This window comes from Rhea pennata, unplaced genomic scaffold, assembly GCF_028389875.1.
Source record: "Rhea pennata isolate bPtePen1 unplaced genomic scaffold, bPtePen1.pri scaffold_26, whole genome shotgun sequence".
Classification (NCBI taxonomy): Eukaryota; Metazoa; Chordata; class Aves; order Rheiformes; family Rheidae; genus Rhea; species Rhea pennata.
This window is the reverse complement of record NW_026907677.1, coordinates 187,445-206,348: the sequence shown is the minus strand read 5'-3', so window position 1 is coordinate 206,348 and position 18,904 is coordinate 187,445.

Sequence of the window (18,904 nt, the reverse complement as noted above, 5' to 3'; positions counted from 1 at the left end):
AATTGTGGGAAAGCATCGTCCCCTGGGCAGTGGCTGTACCAGAGCCCTTCCCCTGCGCTCCTTTGAGCTCTGAGTGACCTAGTCCAGGGCTTGCTTTCCAAGATGCCAGCTGTGCTCTGCTTTTGCAGCACATCTGTTGCTGCTGCCTTCTCTGTGGACACAGCACAGGGCATGGGGCCCTGTTTCTGGTGGGAAGTTAACTGCTGGGCCTGTGTGGGGTGGAAGCTGGAGAGCTTCTGTTCATGCTCATGTCGATGACGGGGCAGCAGGAAAAAAAGGGTTCTTCAGTCTTGTTCAGATTCATTTCAGGTCTGAATGGGGCGGAGGGGAAGACTTGCAGCAGACAGGGGTCAGCGGAGAGTGTGAGGATTACCCTGCCCTTTACGGGCGGATGTAGCTGCCCCTAGTGTACCTGTGGTGCTCTCTCTCTCCTTAGCTGGACAACACTGCCCATTTCCTAGATTGGAGGGGAATGCTTTTTTTGCCTGTGCTTCCCTCCATTGACTTCCCCGTTAGGAAAGACCTGCTCTCCTAACTCAGATTCGTCATTCTCGACCTTGCCGAAAGCCCGGCAGTGTGATTTGTCCTTCTCCTGCATTCCCCTGCAGATGCTATTCTGTCCAATTGGGGGGCAGCCATGAGAAACAGGCAGGTTTTTTTCAGAGTTTCTGAGAGGCAGCTTCTTCTCTGAGCAGTGGAAACGTTTGCTGCCCTTGTGAGCAACGAGATCTTTTGCTTGGCAGCATCTCACATGAGTCTCTCACCTTTGCAGGTGCCAGATATAAGCAATTCAGCCCTCACAGCCATCAGAAAGGTTGCTGCTCAGGCCCTTGCTGGGCCTGGCGTTGTCCTTCCCAAGTGAGTATGTTTGCTTGCTTCTTAGCCTCCAGCTGACCCAGCAAGCAGCTTCTCACTGCGTGTGTGGGAGTGCTGTGCTGCGAGGGTTGGCGAAGGCTGCTCAGGAAGTGATTTGGGACTAACGCCTTCCAACGGCCGGGTCTGCACTGAGTTACTGCATTTCCTACAGCAGTCCTCCACAATCTGGCATATTCTGTATATTCTACTTGGGAAAGGGTGGGGTTCCTAACAGCTCTGGCATGCGCCTGTGTGCCTATGGTGAGCATAATTTGCAAAGGAGGGGCTGCAGTGGAAATGTGGTGCCCTTCCATCACAGCAGAGCCCTTTTTTTCTGTCTCCAGGCTTGAGCTGGAGACTTCCCCTGAGAAGCCGTGTGTGAGAGCTCCAAGGCCACCTCAGAAAGGGAAAGAGGGAAGACCTGATCTCAAAGCTGAGAAAGGTAATGGAGCAGCTGATTCCTGGCCTGTGAGATCCAACGAAGTATCGCAGGCTCTGTTTCCCTTGTGTGAAGTTAGGGCCCCAAAGAGTCTCTCGTAGGTCACCAGCACATCCCTGTGAGCCCCACTGTTCCTGGTGTGGACAGGGTAGAGCAGTAGAAAAGCACTCCCACAGGAAAGGGTGTTTTAGGCTAGAAATGAAGAGCTGGACAGGAGCCAGAGTGAGGGAGGGCCTCAGAGTGCCTTGGAAACATGGCTTCAAAGGAATCCCCTTGAGGCTTCACAGGTCTATCACTGACTGGAGCGGTGCTGCACATCACTGCTATACAGATGGCCACCCCGGCGGTGTTCTGAAGGGTTTTCTTGTCTGCTGCTTACAGGGGATGTTCCTACCCTGCGCCTCCTCGTCCGAGAGAGGCAGCCTCCAGCCAGACTAGCGGCTCCTAGTGTGGAGGAAGGCACGGGGGAGCAAGGCAAGGGGAAGGAGCCTCATGGCAGGTGAGATGCTTGGAGCTGTGTGTGAGGGTGAGCCTGTAGCCTTGTTGGTCTTGGAGATGCATGTTTCCCTTGGACATCATGGCCCTAGTGACTCTGAATGCCTTTCATCCCATACTGCAACGACTAGTAATCTCTGGCTGGATGGACAGCACAGAGCAAGTGGTTGGGAGAGCCTCCTGTTGGCTTCCTGTTTCTGCTGACACTGCTTCCCGGATGGAGACCCTTGGGAATGTCAAATCCTGCTTCCCAGACACGGGGGCCTTTCCACAATTCCCCATAGCCGAAAGTAAGCAGGATTGTTTCTACCTGCCGACAGCAGGGCTAGGAGTCTAAGGATATGTTGTGAGGCTGAGGAGAGGTCTGCATGCTCTTGTGAAGCCTTTGCAAGAGGGAGGTGTTTGCCTGCCCTTTGGGCCACAGCGCGAGCTGTTTCCAGAGGCCAGGGAGTATGCAGTGAGAGGGGACTCAACAGAGAGGAGCTCTTTCTTGGCCTGGAAAGGATGCTGCCTTGCAAGCAGAAGGGCAGCCCCCCTCTTCCTGCCACCAAGGCCAAGGAGCAGGGGCTGTTCTCACAGTAGTGCCCTTGAAGCCCTTTCCTTCACGTGAAACCTCCTTCTGGGGCTGGCACAAGCCGAGCGTGGCTACACCCTGCTGTCAGGCACCTCTCTGTGTGCCCAGAGCATCCTGAATGCCTGATCAGAGTTGTGGGCTCTGAGATAACGGGACTGTGTGTGTGTGCAGAGTCTGGGAGAGGCAGGAGGTCTCCAGCGAGAGTGAGAGAGAGCCTCTGCCCCTACTGCCATCAAAGCCTTTCTCAAGCATGTCCCTGGGGCAGGCGAGTTGCAATGAGCAGCGTAGCTGCAGAGGTAGCAGTGCTTGACTCCCTCGATGCCTTTCTCCTGCTTTGAGCCTGGGTGCCCAACTAGAATCCATTTTCCATCCTAAAAACAGAGTGTTTGGGAGCAGTGGCTAAAGGAATTGGGAGGAGCGGGGGCAACGGTGTGTCTTGGAGCCTGTCATTGTTGCTGTGCCTGCTGTTCTCCTTGCTGCATGGAGAGAAAGCCTTGGTGTGGGCAGCCTGAGCTTTGCTAGCTTTCCTTCAGGCATGTTGTGCAGCCTTGCATGACTTGGCAGGGCATGATCTCCACCTCCGATGAGGGCAGTGAGTGGAACCCATGTCCTTTGGCTGCCGAAGGAGGTGCCCATGCTGCGGGCGCGGGATGGAGGCCCAACTCCCCCTGTGCTCATGCCACCTCCCCGCGGTGTCTGTTTGCAGTGTGCTTCAGCCTGAGGAAGTCAGATGGCCAGCTGCACGTGCTGTGAGTGCAGGCCCTCAGAGGGCAGGGAAGGTAGGTGCTGCTGCTTGGGGCCCTTCTTGTGGCAGCCGGAATTGTGGGAAAGCATCGTCCCCTGGGCAGTGGCTGTACCAGAGCCCTTCCCCTGCGCTCCTTTGAGCTCTGAGTGACCTAGTCCAGGGCTTGCTTTCCAAGATGCCAGCTGTGCTCTGCTTTTGCAGCACATCTGTTTCTGCTGCCTTCTCTGTGGACACAGCAGAAGATGCCTGCATGGGGCCCTGTTTCTGGTGGGAAGTTAACTGCTGGGCCTGTGTGGGGTGGAAGCTGGAGAGCTTCTGTTCATGCTCATGTCGATGATGGGGCAGCAGGAAAAAAAGGGTTCTTCAGTCTTGTTCAGATTCATTTCAGGTCTGAATGGGGCGGAGGGGAAGACTTGCAGCAGACAGGGGTCAGCGGAGAGTGTGAGGAATACCCTGCCCTTTACGGGCGGATGTAGCTGCCCCTAGTGTACCTGTGGTGCTCTCTCTCTCCTTAGCTGGACAACACTGCCCATTTCCTAGATTGGAGGGGAATGCTTTTTTTTGCCTGTGCTTCCCTCCATTGACTTCCCCGTTAGGAAAGACCTGCTCTCCTAACTCAGGTTCTTCATTCTCGACCTTGCCGAAAGCCCGGCAGTGTGATTTGTCCTTCTCCTGCATTCCCCTGCAGATGCTATTCTGTCCAATTGGGGGGCAGCCGTGAGAAACAGGCAGGTTTGTTTCAGAGTTTCTGAGAGGCAGCTTCTTCTCTGAGCAGTGGAAACGTTTGCTGCCCTTGTGAGCAGCGAGATCCTTTGCTTGGCAGCATCTCACATGAGTCTCTCACCTTTGCAGGTGCCAGATATAAGCAATTCAGCCCTCACAGCCATCAGAAAGGTTGCTGCTCAGGCCCTTGCTGGGCCTGGCGTTGTCCTTCCCAAGTGAGTATGTTTGCTTGCTTCTTAGCCTCCAGCTGACCCAGCAAGCAGCTTCTCACTGCATGTGTGGGAGTGCTGTGCTGCGAGGGTTGGTGAAGGCTGCTCAGGAAGTGATTTGGGAGTAACACTTTCCACTGGCTGGTTCCCAGGGAACTCCAGGTTTGCTCTGGCTTAACCTGAGCTTTGTGTGGCGGTGGGAGGGCGTGGCAGAGGCCGTTTCTGCAGAGCTGTGTCCTGATTCCCTCCTAGCTAAGGGGATGGATCCCTTAAAGGCCTGGCTCATGGAGGCTGTTGTTTGCAGAGGCACTGACAGGAGGATTGGAAAGACTGCAGGGGGTGTGGAGGGCTAGGCTGGAGTTTCAAACAGTGGTGGAAAGGCAGAGGAAAGGAGACTAGTTTCTTCTGCCTGGACGCAAGCGTGGTCAAGAGCTGGGAGACTGCCTCTGGTGGCCTCATGGAGGGTTTGTCTTGGAAAGCTGCCAAAATCTTTCTCATGGGAAAGCCAGGGAAACCCTGGAAGAGTCTGAGAAGGAAGCTCCCGCCCCTCCCAGCACTGGAGGTCTTCACATGGTCACTGCATTTCCTACAACAGTCCTCCAGGATCTGGCATAATCTGCATATTGTACTTAGGGATCGGATGGGCTTCCTAGGAGCTCTGACACGTGTCTGTGTGTCCCTAATGAACATAAGCTGCCAAGGACATGCTGCATGGCAATGTGGTGCCCTTCCTTCAATGTGGAGTCTTTTCCCTATCTCCAGGCTTGAGCTGGTGACTTCCCCCACCAAACCCGCAGTGAGAGCTGTGAAAGAGCCTTGGGAAGAGGAAAAGAGAAGAGACAGTCTCGGTGTTGAGAAAGGTAACAGAGCAGCTGATTGCTGCCAGGGTTTTGCACCTTCTCCTTCTGTCCTCCTTGGCAGGACAGCGGAGCCAAGGCTCCAGTGCAGTGGCTTAGATAGTACGAGGCACTAGATGCAGTTCTGCTCACCCGTGATGGGAAGTCTCCAGTGCCTCCTGCAGGGGTAAGACCCCATGGCAGGCCAACAGTCCCAAGTGAAGCTAGTCCCTTTGAGTTAAACTTTCCCAGGGGACTCGTGCCCTAATGTACACTGCCAAGTACTTTCCATGGGAGAAGGGGGAGAAGAAGGGAGTCCAAGCTGAGGAGAATCCTTGTGAATCGTTGCTTCTGTCTGGAGCAGAATGATAATGGAAGGAGTGCCCTAAGTCAGGACCTATCTCATGGAATCCTAGTACTTTCCTCTGATGGGAAAAGCCACCTAGAGGAGATGGACAAAAGTCCGGTGATGTGTGCCAAGACTTCCTCGGATGTCCAAAGCAGGCAGCTTGACCCTTTGCTTGAAAGTTTTTCATTCAAACTGCCAGACCAGTGCTTTTGGGTTGACTGCCTCATCAGAGAAAATGCAGCCCGTGAGATCCAACGAAGGATCGCATGCTCTGTTTCCCTCGTGTGAAGTTATGGCCCCAAAGAGTCTCTCGTAGGTCACCAGCACATCCCTGTGAGCCCCACTGTTCCTGGTGTGGACAGGGTAGAGCAGTAGAAAAGCACTCCCACAGGAAAGGGTGTTTTAGGCTAGAAATGAAGAGCTGGACAGGAGCCAGAGTGAGGGAGGGCCTCAGAGTGCCTTGGAAACATGGCTTCAAAGGAATCCCCTTGAGGCTTCACAGGTCTATCACTGACTGGAGCGGTGCTGCACATCACTGCTATACAGATGACCACCTCGATGGTGCTCTGCAGGGTTTTCTTGTCTGCTGCTTACAGGGGATGTTCCTGCCGTGTACATCTCCATTCAAGACAAGCAGCCTGCTAGAATGGAAAAAGACATGGGGAAGAGAGTCAAGCGGAAAGAGCCTCATAGCAGGTGAGATGCTTGGAGCTGTGTGTGAGGGTGAGCCTGTAGCCTTGTTGGTCTTGGAGATGCATGTTTCCCTTGGACATCATGGCCCTAGTGACTCTGAATGCCTTTCATCCCATACTGCAACGACTAGTAATCTCTGGCTGGATGGACAGCACAGAGCAAGTGGTTGGGAGAGCCTCCTGTTGGCTTCCTGTTTCTGCTGACACTGCTTCCCAGGTGGAGACCCTTGGGAAAGTCAAATTCTGCTTCCCAGACACGGGGGCCTTTCCACAATTCCCCATAGCCGAAAGTAAGCAGGATTGTTTCTACCTGCCGACAGCAGGGCTAGGAGTCTAAGGACATGTTGTGAGGCTGAGGAGAGGTCTGCATGCTCTTGTGAAGCCTTTGCAAGAGGGAGGTGTTTGTCTGCCCTTTGGGCCACAACGCGGGCTGTTTCCAGAGGCCAGGGAGTATGCAGTGAGAGGGGACTCAACAGAGAGGAGCTCTTTCTTGGCCTGGAAAGGATGCTGCCTTGCAAGCAGAAGGGCAGCCCCCCTCTTCCTGCCACCAAGGCCAAGGAGCAGGGGCTGTTCTCACAGTGCCAGATTCACATAGTGCCCTTGAAGCCCTTTCCTTCACGTGAAACCTCTTTCTGGGGCTGGCACAAGCCGAGCGTGGCTACACCCTGCTGTCAGGCACCTCTCTGTGTGCCCAGAGCATCCTGAATGCCTGATCAGAGTTGTGGGCTCTGAGATAAGGGGACTGTGTGTGTATGTGCAGAGTCTGGGAGAGGCAGGAGGTCTCCAGTGAGAGTGAGAGAGAGCCTCTGCCCCTACTGCCATCAAAGCCTTTCCCAAGCATGTCCCTGGGGCAGGCGAATTACAATGAGCAGCGTAGCTGCAGAGGTAGCAGTGCTTGACTCCCTCAATGCCTTTCTCCTGCTTTGAGCCTGGGTGCCCAACTAGAATCCATTTTCCATCCTGAAAACAGAGTGTTTGGGAGCACTGAGCAGTGGCTAAAGGAATTGGGAGGAGAGGGGGCAACGGTGTGTCTTGGAGCCTGTCACTGTTGCTGTGCCTGCTGTTCTCCTTGCTGCATGGAGAGAAAGCCTTGATGTGGGCAGCCTGAGCTTTGCTCCAGGCATGTTGTGCAGCCTTGCATGACTTGGCAGGGCATGATCTCCACCTCTGATGAGGTCAATTAGTGGAACTCATGTCCTTTGGCTGCAGGAGAACCCATCTTGTGAGCGTGGGGGTACAGGCCCAACCGGCACTGTGCTCATGCCACCTCCCCGCGGTGTGTTTTTGCAGTGCGTTTCAGGCCGTCCCAGGGTACTCTACGTGGAGGGCAGCACAAGCCAGGAGGAAGGAAGCCGCTGCATCTGGATGGTCAGCAGTACGTCCTGTGAGTGCAGGCCCTCAGAGGCCAGGGGAGGTAGATGCTGTTGCTTGGGGCCCTCGTTGTGGCTGCCTGCATTGTGGAGAAGCATCATCCTATGGGCAGTGGCTGTACAGGTTCTGCAGTCACTGGCTGCTTTAGGGATGCATTGAGAGCAGCAGCTGAGCGGCTTTGGAAGTAGGGCACAAACCGCTGTGGAATTGTCTTGCAGGTTCAGCACAGAACAGAAACTCTGCCAAGCATTCTGGCCAGCTCAATCCTGTCGCAAAGCAGGAAAGCTAGGAAAGACCTTAAGAAGGTCCTGGACATTGTGGAATGGCGAGAGCTAAATGAAAGCATCACTTACCACATCTCAGCAGGAACGACTGTGACTTTGAAAGATTACTTCTCCTGCAAAGAGGAGAATGCAAAAAGGCTGGCCAAGCAGCAGGGAAGAGAAGAGAAAGAGTACGTATGTGGTAGCTTCAGGGAAAGCCTGGGACATCTGAGTGGCAGTGACCCACCACGGGGTCAGGCTCTCAGTCCCCGAGCCACCGGCTTGCATAGAGCATCCTATGGCTTTTCCTGACATGGGATTGACTTGAGTTCGGCCCTGACACCAAGCACCTCTCTGCAGCCCCAAGGAAATGCCCAGCACTGCTTTGGAGGGGAAGGCCTGTGGCTACCAATGGGAGCAGGCGTGGGAGGCCCTGGGGGAGGAGAGAAGCAGGAGGGCTCTCAGCCCGAGTGAGGGAGAGAAGGTGTCGGTGCTTCTGCAGCCACAGTTCAGCAGCAGACAGCCACCCTGGCCTTGTACCAGACTTCCCTTCCATCCCAGGCATAGCTGTTGGGTGCTCAGAAGGGGATTTATTTCAGTGTGGACATGGGTGACTGGAGAATGGAGAAGTCCAAGGCACAGAGCTGTGTCTGTTATTACTGTTCTGGTTTTATATACTTTGCAAGAAACATCCTCTTTTGTATGACAGCCTGTCTTTGTGGCTGGCACAAAAGAGTGCCCAGAACAGGAATACTGCAGGAGTGCTTTACTCCCTTGATAGCTTCCTCCTTCTTTGACCCAGAGTGCCCAGCTAGAATCCATTTTCCATTCCTAAACACAGAGTGTTTGAGACCAGTGAGCAGTGGCAAATGGCACTGGCAGGAAAGGGGACAACAGTGTGCCTTGGAGCCTGTCCTTGGAGTTGATTCTGCTGCTCTGCTTGCTGCAAGGAAAGAAAGGCTCCGTGTTGCCATCCTGAGCTTTGCTCAGGTGCTCTCTGTCTCATCCATGTGGCCACTGTCAGTCAAAACCACGGGCTTCTCCTGCAGGACTTCCTCCTGCTGCCAAAGCAGGTGCCTGGCTTGGGAGCGCAGAGTGGAGACCTAACTCCCCCTGTGCTCACACCACCTCCCTGCGGTGTCTATTTGCAGTGTGCTTCAGGAGCTCATGTGGGAATGGGAGGCAGTGGTAGCCGGAAAGGAGCAACCTCCTAAAGCTAGATCGCCACCGAGGTGGGAGGTGAGTGAAGGCCCTCAGAGCGAGGAACTGGTAGGTGCTGCTGCTTGGGGCCCTTCCTGTGGCAGCCGGAATTGTGGGAAAGCATCGTCCCCTGGGCAGTGGCTGTACCAGAGCCCTTCCTCTGCGCTCCTCTGAGCCCTGAGTGTCTTTGTCTGGGGCTTGCTTTCCAAGATTCTGGTTGTGCTCTGGTTTTGCAACACATCTGTTGCTACTGCCTTCTCTGTGGACACAGCAGAAGATGCCTGCATGGGGCCCTGTTTCTGGTGCGAAGTTAACTGCTGGGCCTGTGTGGGATGGAAGCAGGAGAGCTTCTGTTCATGCTCGTGTGAATGACGGGGCAGCAGGAAAAAAAGGATCCTTCAGTCTTGTTCAGATTCACTTCAGGTCTGAATGGGGCGGAGGGAAGACTCGCAGCAGACAGGGGTCACAGGAGAGGGTGAGAAGTAACCTGCACTTTAGGGGCAGACATACCTGGTGTACCTGTGGTGCTCTTTCTCTCCTTAGCTGGACAAGCGGGGAAGACTCGAGGCAGACAGGGGTCAGGGGAGAATGTGAGGAATAACCTGCCCTTCAGGGAAAAAGAGACCCACTGCACACATGCTGCCCTCTCCCTCCCTAGCTGGACAGCGTTGCAGGTTTCTTACTCTGCAAGTGGCAATTCCCTCAGCTCACTTATGCTGCCAGGAGAGATCAGAGCCTGAGGGAGAAGTGCCAGTGGGAAAGACCATGAGCCCTGGTCAAGCTGTGACATAGGCTGGGGCCTGTTGTGGGGCTTCTCACTGTTCTCCAGCTTGGGCTGCAGCGTTGCTACCCTGGGGCAGCAGTTGCCGTTTGGGGTGCCTGAGGGCAGGCGAAACCAAAAGGGGCTGGTGACTGCACAGGTCCTGCAGTCACTGGCTGCTTTAGGGATGCATTGAGAACAGCAGCTGAGTGGCTTTGGAAGTGGGGCACAGACCTGTGTGGAATTGTCTTGCAGGTTGAGCAGAGACCGGAGAGTCAGGAAACCATTGAGGGCAGCTCAAGCCTGTCGCAAAGTAGCAAATCAAGTGCGACTAGTGAGAAGCCACCTGTAGAAATGCCCAGCATTCAGGAAGTTGTCAAGTACGACTTTGGAACGGGGAAGGAAGTCGTCGTGAATGTTTATTACTCCTGCGTAGAGGAGGAGGCAAAAAGGCTGGCTGAGGAACGGGAGGCCACACTAGACATGGTACGTATGTGCCAGCTCCAGGAAAACCTGAGACATCTGAGTGGCAGTGACCCACCACGGGGTCAGGCTCCCAGTCCCCGAGCCACCAGCTTGCACAGAGCATCCTATGGCTTTTCCTGACATGGGATTGACTTGGGTTCGGCCCTGACACCAAGCACCTCTCTGTAACCTCAAGCAAATGCCCAGCACTCCTTTGGAGGGGAAGGGCTGTGGCTGCCAATGGGAGCAAGCGTGGGAGGCCCTGGGGGAGGAGAGAAGCAGGAGGGCTCTCAGCCCGAGTGAGGGAGAGAAGGTGTCAGTGCTTCTGCAGCCACAGTGCAGCAGCAGACAGCCACCCTGGCCTTGTACCAGACTTCCCTTCCATCCCAGGCATAGCTGCTGGGTGCTCAGAGGAGGATTGCAGTGCGGGACCTAGAAATCGCACCAGCGTTTGTTTGCAACCTCTCCCTGAATGCTGAAGCCAAGGCACAGGTTCACTCCCAGCCTCTGCCCCCGTGCACCCAGGCTGAGGAGCTGCTTATGCGACCCTGTTTGGACACAGGGGCGGTGAGCATGGACACACCATCAGAAGCCCATCCAAAGATACGTGGCCTGGACAAGCCTGCACTGTGCCTCTGCCTTTCGCCCTGTGCATAACACAGCCTCTTCCTTTCTCACTTCTTAGCCCTGTGAAGAAGAGCAGTATCCAGAGACAGAAGAAGAAGAAGAAGAAGAAGAAGAAGAAGAAGAAGAAGAAGAAGAAGAAGAAGAATCTCTGCCTGTCAGCTGGGCCAGCACATCTCCAAGCTGCTCATCAACAGCTATGGGTGAAGACCAGCCCATTGAAACAAACCCTGAAGAAGGTCTTGCCAGCATGCAGGGTGAAGACAACGCCACGACTCCCAGCCCCCAAAGCAGCCTCCACAGTGAGGCAGAGGAGGAAGAACCTAAAGAATAAATGTGGCATCTCCCAGCACAGTTGAGATCAGCTGCCAATGCTTATTCTCCTGGGGGCTGGGCACTGGTGCCATCACTTGGGGCTGGCGCACGGCTCCTTTCATAGAGTCTTCAGGGCTGGCTGGAAGGATGTGGTGCCCGACATAACAACCTTGAGTGGCTTGGCCATGGATCTGGCCTGTTCTGACCTGGCTGGCTGCTGCTCTCAGGAGCCACAGAGGTGAGGAGCGATGCTGGGTCTGCCTGGCTGGTGGCACTGGGGCCAGCCAGCTCTGAGTGCTGTAAGGCTGTAAGGGTGAGTGAGAAGGGCAGCAGCATGGCCCACTGTGCCTAGGGCCACAGAGGCCAGAGAGGTGCCCCAGCCCTCCTGGGGGCAGAGATGCTTGTCAGCACCTGCTGCCAGGCCCTGCCTGGCCTCACCCCAGGGGCCCAGGGGCCCCTAGGTGCTTGCCTCTCCTTGGGGCCTGGCTGGCACAGACAGCCCATTCCCAGGGGCCAGGAGCTTTCCCCTAGGAGCAGCAGCCTCCATGGCGCCTGTGGGAGCAGGGGAGGAGACCCAGCGCTCCTGCCAAATGCAGTGTTGGGCTGTGGGAGCACTGAGACAGAGCCGTGGTCCTCTGTGGCTCAGACAGCCTCTGCTGGCAGTGCCTGCCCTGGGCTTGGGCTTAGGCTCTGCCAGCGCAAGGGCTGGAGCTAGCTGCAGCTGCGTTTGCTGGAGAGGAAGCAGCTTTAACTGCTTCTGATTTCTTAGGAGTAGGAAGGGTGAAGCTAGAGCTGCCAGGAGACTAGAGCCCCGCAAGCTGTAAAAATGTAGCCAAGTATTTCCACAGCTGGAGCATGCATGCCCATGAGGGCTGGAAAAGCAGCTGTTCCCCACACTGCTGTCAGGGCAGGAACTCCATTCAGACATGCTGACGAAAGCGTGGATGAGCTCTGGCCCCGGCGCCTGGCTCTAGAGGAGTGCTGTGTGCCTGAGACATGGGTCTCCTGCTTGGCCCAGGTGCCAGGTCCAGCCTCTGAGCAGCCTGCCACTGCCCCTGGGGCAGGACCTGCCCTGCAGGACCTGATGGGCAAGCAGCAGGCACATTGCTGTTGCTTATGCTTGCAAGGTCACTTCTGCCTCACAACCTGACAGGCTAAAACAGCAGCAACACTGCTTCTGTTTGAGCTGCTGAGGTCACTTGTGCTGCAGTGTCTCCCAGGCCCACAGCACGCACATGACTTTTATGCTGACAGCAAGGTCACGGCTGCCTCAGTACCTGAAGGCCAGTATGAGGCAGTTGTCCCTGGACTTGAGGAGAGCAAACATTGCCTTCTTCAGGGACCTGCTTGGGAGAATCCCATGGGATAGGTCCTAAAAGGAAGAGGGGAAAGTGGAAGAAAGCTGGTTAACATGCAAGGAGCTCCTCCTCCAAGTTCAGGAGTGGTCCACCCCAAGGAGCAAGAAGTCGAGCAAAGCGGACACAAGACCTGCATGCACGAGCAGGGAGCTCCTGGCAAAACTCCAACATAACAGGGAGTACATAGAAGGTGGAAGCAGGGACAGGTAGCCTGGGAGGAAAACAGTCACAATGTCCCAGGACACACAGACGGGGCCTAGGCCCATCTGGAGTTTAATCGGGTGAGGGATGTCAAAGCCAACAAGAAGGGCTTCTAGAAATACATCTGTAACAAAAGGTTGCTGAATGGGCCAAGGGCCCTGGCAACAGAGGACACAGAAAAGGCAGAGAGCCTGAGTGCTGCCTTTGCCTCAGGTTTTACTCCTCACATCGGCAGTAAAACTTCACTGCTCAGACCAGCCCTCAGCAATCCTAGGCCCTGGAGAACACGGGGAAAGTCTGGAGAAAGGAAGACTTTCCCTTGCTGGAGGAGGATCAGGTTAGCAGTCACTTCAGCACACTGGACATCTACAAGTCCATGGGCCCTGACATGGACATCCATCCAGGAGTGCTGAGGAAGCTGGCCAATGTCATTGCAAGGCCACTCTCAAGCATCTGCAAAAGGGCAAGGTGATCAGGAGAGGTGCCCGAGGGCTGGAAGAAAGCCAGTGTCACTCCAGTCTTCAGAAAGGGCAACAAAGAGGACCCAGGGAGCTACAGGCCAGTCAGCCTCACCTCCATCCCTGGAAAGGTGATGGAGCAGCTCTTCCAGGACACCATTTCCAAGCACATGAAGAGCAAGAAGGTGATATTGACCAGCAGCAGTCAGCATGGATTCACCATGGGGAAATCATACTTAACCAACCTGATAGCCTCCTATGATGGAATGACTGGCTGGGGAGATGAGGGGAGAGCAGTGGATGTTGTCTCCCTTGACTCCAGCAAGGCTTTTGGCACTGTCTCCCGTAACATTCTCGTAGGCAAGCTGAGGAAGTATGGGCAAGAGGAGTAGGCAGTGAGGTGGACTGAAAACTGGCCCAGTGGCAGAGCTCAGAGGGCAGAGCGCAAAGTCTAGCTGGAAGCCAGCAGCGTCCGCTGGGGTCAGTACAGGGGCCAGTCTTGTTCAGCTTATTCATGACCCGGATGATGGGACAGAGCTCACCCTCAGCAAGTGTGCTAATGATACAAGTTTGCTGAGCAGGCTCTGATGCTATTCAGAGGGACCTCGACAGGCTGGAGAAACAGGCAGAGAGGAACCTCATGAAGTTCAATAAAGCAAATGCAGGGTCCTGCACCTAGGGAGGAATAACCCCATGCTCAACTACAGGCTCCACTGGGAAGCAGTGCCGCAGAGAAGGACCTGGCGGACACCAAGCTGACCACGAGCCAGCAAGGTGCCCCTGTGCCAAAGGCAACTAAAGGTATCCTGGGTTGCCTTAGGAAGAGCATTGCAGGCAGGTCGACAGAGGTGATCCTCCCCCCCTGCTCAGCCCTGCTGAGGCCACACCAGCAGTACTGAGTCCAGTTCCACATTCCCAGGTATGAGAGATGGAGCTACTGGAGCAAGCCCAGTGAATAGCCACTAACAGGCAAAAAATGGAAACACAGGAAGATCTAACTCTAATCACGGTGATCTTGCTTCCCTTTAGCCCTTCCCTGCTTGTCACACTGCAATAGCTTGTGTGTCATGAGTACGCCTCAAAGTGCATGAGTGACACTTTCTCCTCTGGTGGCATTCCTGTATTTCACACCTCGTACAACTTCACCTGAAGCCTGCGTATGCCAAGTGACAGCTGGGCATAGAAGAAGCTGAGCACAAGAAAGAGGTTTTCGACTCTGCTTGCTCTTGTTCTGGGCACCGGCCTGTTCAGGTTGGGCTGCCTCTGTCAAGGTTTGCTCACTTGAAAAAGATGCAAAGCAAAGAGATAAGTGAGAGTGTGTGTGTGTGTACGCGCGCGTGCGTGCGTGTGGAGGGACGGGGGAGGGGAGGGAGATGCAGGGCAGGAGGTTGGAATTGCAAAGGTGCAGAAAGCAGAGACCTGAAGAAAGGGAGCTATGAACAAAGTTGCACAGGATGCTGCTCTCCTGCTATAGGCAAAGCAGGCAACGGAGATCGAGAAGACAAAAGACACTTTTCCCTTCCCTTAAAATTTGTCAGGCAATAGTTTGTAATTGATCCATGGTATTAGCTTCTCACGGACATGGACACACAACTCAGGGGCATGATTTCACTTGGACTTAGACAAGTACAAGGGGAGAGGGCAGCGGGAAGATGCTACGACCTGGCTCTGCAGCACACTGCAGGGCAGGGGTCTCGTGACATGTAAATGACCATGATGACGATCAAGCCCACCTGCCGAAGGTCAGCGCTGTGGCTAAGCTCTTTTCCCCCTGTTAGGGTGGTCAGGAGGGGACATTAGCGGGTGGTGTCACAGTCAGCTGAGGGGCATGGAAAACCATGCTGCCACAGCACGTGGCCCTTCCTCTACAGTCCTGCGCTCCTGCTGTCACAGGATGGCTGGTCTGTGCTGAGAGGGATTTCTGGCTGGAAACAAGCCCCGGGGAGGATGAAGAGGGTCACAGGGGAGGAGAACTGCTGCTTCCAGGCCTTGCCTGGACCCACAGCAGCTGGCAGACACATCCTGAAGCCGTGAACATGGAGAGAGTTCTAGCCTGGGGGTTGTCACATTGCATTAGGCAGGAGACACTGGCAATATTGGCAGTGCCTGGCGGGGCACAACCGTCCCCTCCATCAGCTGGTGCCAGCAATCTGCTGTCCTTCCTGGAGGGAAGGTCCTCCGAACACAAATCCTCCTTCGGCCCTCACACACCAGCTCTCCTCTCCTCTTCACCTTCCTTCTGGCGAGGACACACAGGTCACTCCTTTTCCCATAGCCCAAGACCATTGCAGATTCCTGCCCTGCCCTCCAGCTCACCTGCAGCCACTCGCACGTTCACTGGCACTGCATCTGAGGACACTCAGGTCTGCCCTGCAGCCATCAGCACAGCTACTCAGCACTGCTGGCCCCACACACAGCCTGCCAGTCTCCCAAGAAAGCCCTCCTCCAGCACCCCTCCAACACCACACAAAGCCAGGCAGGACACACTTTAGTCCCTTGAGCCTCACAAAAGTCCCATTGAGCAGGAGAAAGGCATTTGCAGAGTAAGACCCCATGGAGGTGAGTAATGCACATGGGCAGTAGAAACACAACCCTCATCCCCCTGGAAACTCCTGCTCCTCCTGGGGCTCAAGTTTCAGCCCTGCATCTTCCACGGGGACAGATGGGCAGGGGGTTGGGAGGGTAGGAGCTGCCTTGGGGCAGGGGCTGTCAGCAGGAAGGCTCCTGGTCTCAGGACTAGAGGCAAAATCTGAGTCCTGGCTCTCCCCAGAGCCCCCAGAGTCACCCCTGCCCTGCCCCACTGCTTCAGGGATGTGCTGGTGACTCCATCCCCGCCACCATCAGCAGCAGTGGTATTATTCCCTCACATCTACACTAGGGATCCAGGCCCCTCCCACAACTGCTTCCCAGCTCCATACATGGGGCCCCAGCACAAGTGCTGCAGTCTGGAGTGGAGCCAAAATATCCCCAGCCCCAGGATGTGCTACTGCCCACAGAGGGCCTGTGCAGGCCTTAGGGCTGGAGGAGCTCCCAGCCCAGCATGGGGATGTGCTGCCATGGGAGAGGGTGCTGGTGACAGCCTCTGCCTCCCTCCTCTCCTGGAGGCCAAGATCCTGCTGTTTGCAGTGCTGCAGAGCTCTGGCTGTTCCCAGCAGGGAGCCCAACTTTGCCCTGCCCATGCTAGGGAATGGAGGGGGCTCACACAACCCCACTGCTGGGCTGTGGCTTGGCTGCCAGGGCAGAGGAGAGCTGCCCCTCCTGGGACCCAGGGCTGAAACCCTCCTGCGAAGCAGAGCCAGCTCTGGGCAGCACTGGGGCTGCGGAGGTTATCGTCTGCCTCCTCGAGAGAGGCACCAGACTCTGGGCAGACGTGTCTGGCTTTGTCTTCCAGCCTGATGGTGACTGCTGCGGGGGAGAGGTGAGCTGTGCTGGGGCAGCTTGGCAGGGAGAGGAGAGCTGCCAGCAGTGATATGGCCTCATGCTTTCCTGTGACTGGGAAGGCTGAAATCAGTAAATGAGTGGAGGATGGATGCGTAAGAGGCAGGGTGAGGGGGAGGACAAAAGTGAGTAAGGAAAAAGTAGCAATGGGGAAAGTAGGGAATACAAATCACAGCTTAGGAAGGAAAAATTAACACCAGGAAAAAAAGCTGTTCCCAGAAACAGCCCGTTATTCCCTCGCTGGGGCTCATCAAGAGATCAAAGCTTTTTCTATAAGCGCACAAACCACAGCCCACGAGACCTCAGCAGTCCGCACCATGCTCTCCCTGCAGCAGCACCCAAGCCAGGAAGACAGTGGTTTCTCTCTGGGCTTGCTTCCCCAAGCAGGCTCACAGCACATAGCCACTGTGCCAGCTCCAGCCTCACACCTGCTCCCAGGGATGGGGCTGCAGGGGCTGCTCCTGCTGCCTTTGCAGACACAGGTGCCACAAACAGGTCCTAGAGGTGGCCTTTTCCCCGCAGGTGACCAAAACACTCCTGGGCCCCTCTACTCAGGGCCAGGCAGGGGAACAGGGGTCCCCTGTGCACCAGAGTCCCAGTGCTCACAGCTCACAGCACCACTGCAGCCCAGGGCCATCAGCACTTGGGACCTCTCTGTCTCTCTCTAACTCCTATCCACCACACACTACCATTTATGCAAAACAGCACACACCTCTCATTGCAGTTTCTCATTAGTGGTATGGCATCTCACACCATCCCACTGCGCTGCTATTGCATACCTTCATGCATTTCAGAGCCATTAAACCTTCACATTTGGTAAGGTATTGTACTTTTCTACTCACTGAGTGGCTTGCAGCTCCTTCACTGCCCAGCCTGCTGCCCAGGACAGCACCAGAGCCCTGACCCTGTAGTACCTCCGGTAGCTCCTGCTGCCCCAGGCAGAGCGCACTCTGATCTGAGATGGTGCTCAAACTTGTTTCTTGCACTCATTTTCTCTCTCTGAGCTCTGTCCTGCTTGTCTCCTGGGATGTCCCTGCTCCCCAGAGAGTCTTTCCCCAGGTGAGTGGGTCTGTGCTGACCTGCACAGCAGTTCATGCACCCCTCCCCTCTGCTCCTCACAGGGTCTTGCACTACTGCTACACTGCAGTGCTATCAGATGGTGGGATTACAGCGCCGTGGGGTGACCCCTGACTCCTCACTGGCTGTGCTGGTTGGGGTAGGAAGGAGAACCAGACAGACATGGCTCAACACCACCGACACTGCTAGCACGTGTTTGTGCTCATGGATGTGCTGAGAGTGATCCCAGGGTGTTTGCAATGGCAGCAGATGTGTTTTTGTGTGCCCTAGCTCTGGCCTGTGGTGTTACATGAGAGTGCATGGATCACTCTCCAGCCCCCTTTCCCTAGGTGTCCTGGGTCCCCACTGCTTCTGCAGGGATTGCAGAGCCCTCCTTTCCTATGCATACCTGGGTATAGGGCTTTATGTGACTCCACCATGAAACATCCCTCACTTTGTGAGGCTCCACTCCCTGCCCACCCCTGAGGCACACACTCTTCCTAGAGATCCCCCGAGCTCTCCTGGTGGCCAGCTTCCTTTCCAGAAGGATGGCATCTGTGAGCAGCCCCAGACAGGCAACGCAGAGACCACTCACCATCTCTGCTTGCACTGGTCACCACGAAAGGAGCCCCAAATCCAGCCCTCGGTCCCTGGTGGATCACACTGGGACTCTGAGCTCATCCTGCTGGGCCCATGGAGTTCACAAGCAGGACAGCAGGCCCTTTTGTGCTGCAACCCTTGGGTGTGTTTTTTACTCTCCTTTCTGAAGAAAGGCAAGACTCACGGCACAGCACGCAGGAGATCCCCTTTTATTACAAAACGTTATTTGGGACCCCAGGTCTGACATAAAGGTGCCCATTGCCTCGTCCTGCCTGTGCTCACAGGAATGCACGGGGAAGCATAACCGTACCACCACCACATTAGGAGAGCTCTTAGGTTGTATATACACACTAGAGCACAGCAGCACAGTGTGGCAATGAAGAGAACAGCTCCGAACAGAGAAAATCCTGCTGTTGTTGGGCAGACGTGTTTCCAGGAAAGCTGCAGCCCCCATGTGACAGCTGCAGGGAGGAAATACTTGCTGTGGTAGAGGGAGAATGGTCCTGCAGAGCATAGGGTCTGTCCCCACAGGCTGCATCCAGACGCTCCTCCACTTCTGCTCTGTGCACTGCAGCCCTGTAGAGGGAAGGGACTGGCCCACTGTGATAGCTGCCTGCCACCCTTACAGAAGAGGCATGTGAGATCACACTCTGACTGTGGCCAGGGGAGTTGAGCTCTCCTAATGCACATGGGACCCATGCTGTCAACCCATCTGTACTTGCGCAAGCCTGACTCTTCCCCCCGAGCTCCTTTGGTATCACTGCTGAAAGAGACACTGCAGTGGGAAACTCTCCTCGTTGCACTGGGGCATCCGAGGGAGCTCAGACTAGTATGCCTTTGAGGTTCCCTCCTCCCTGCTGATGAAGGGGGAAGCCTGG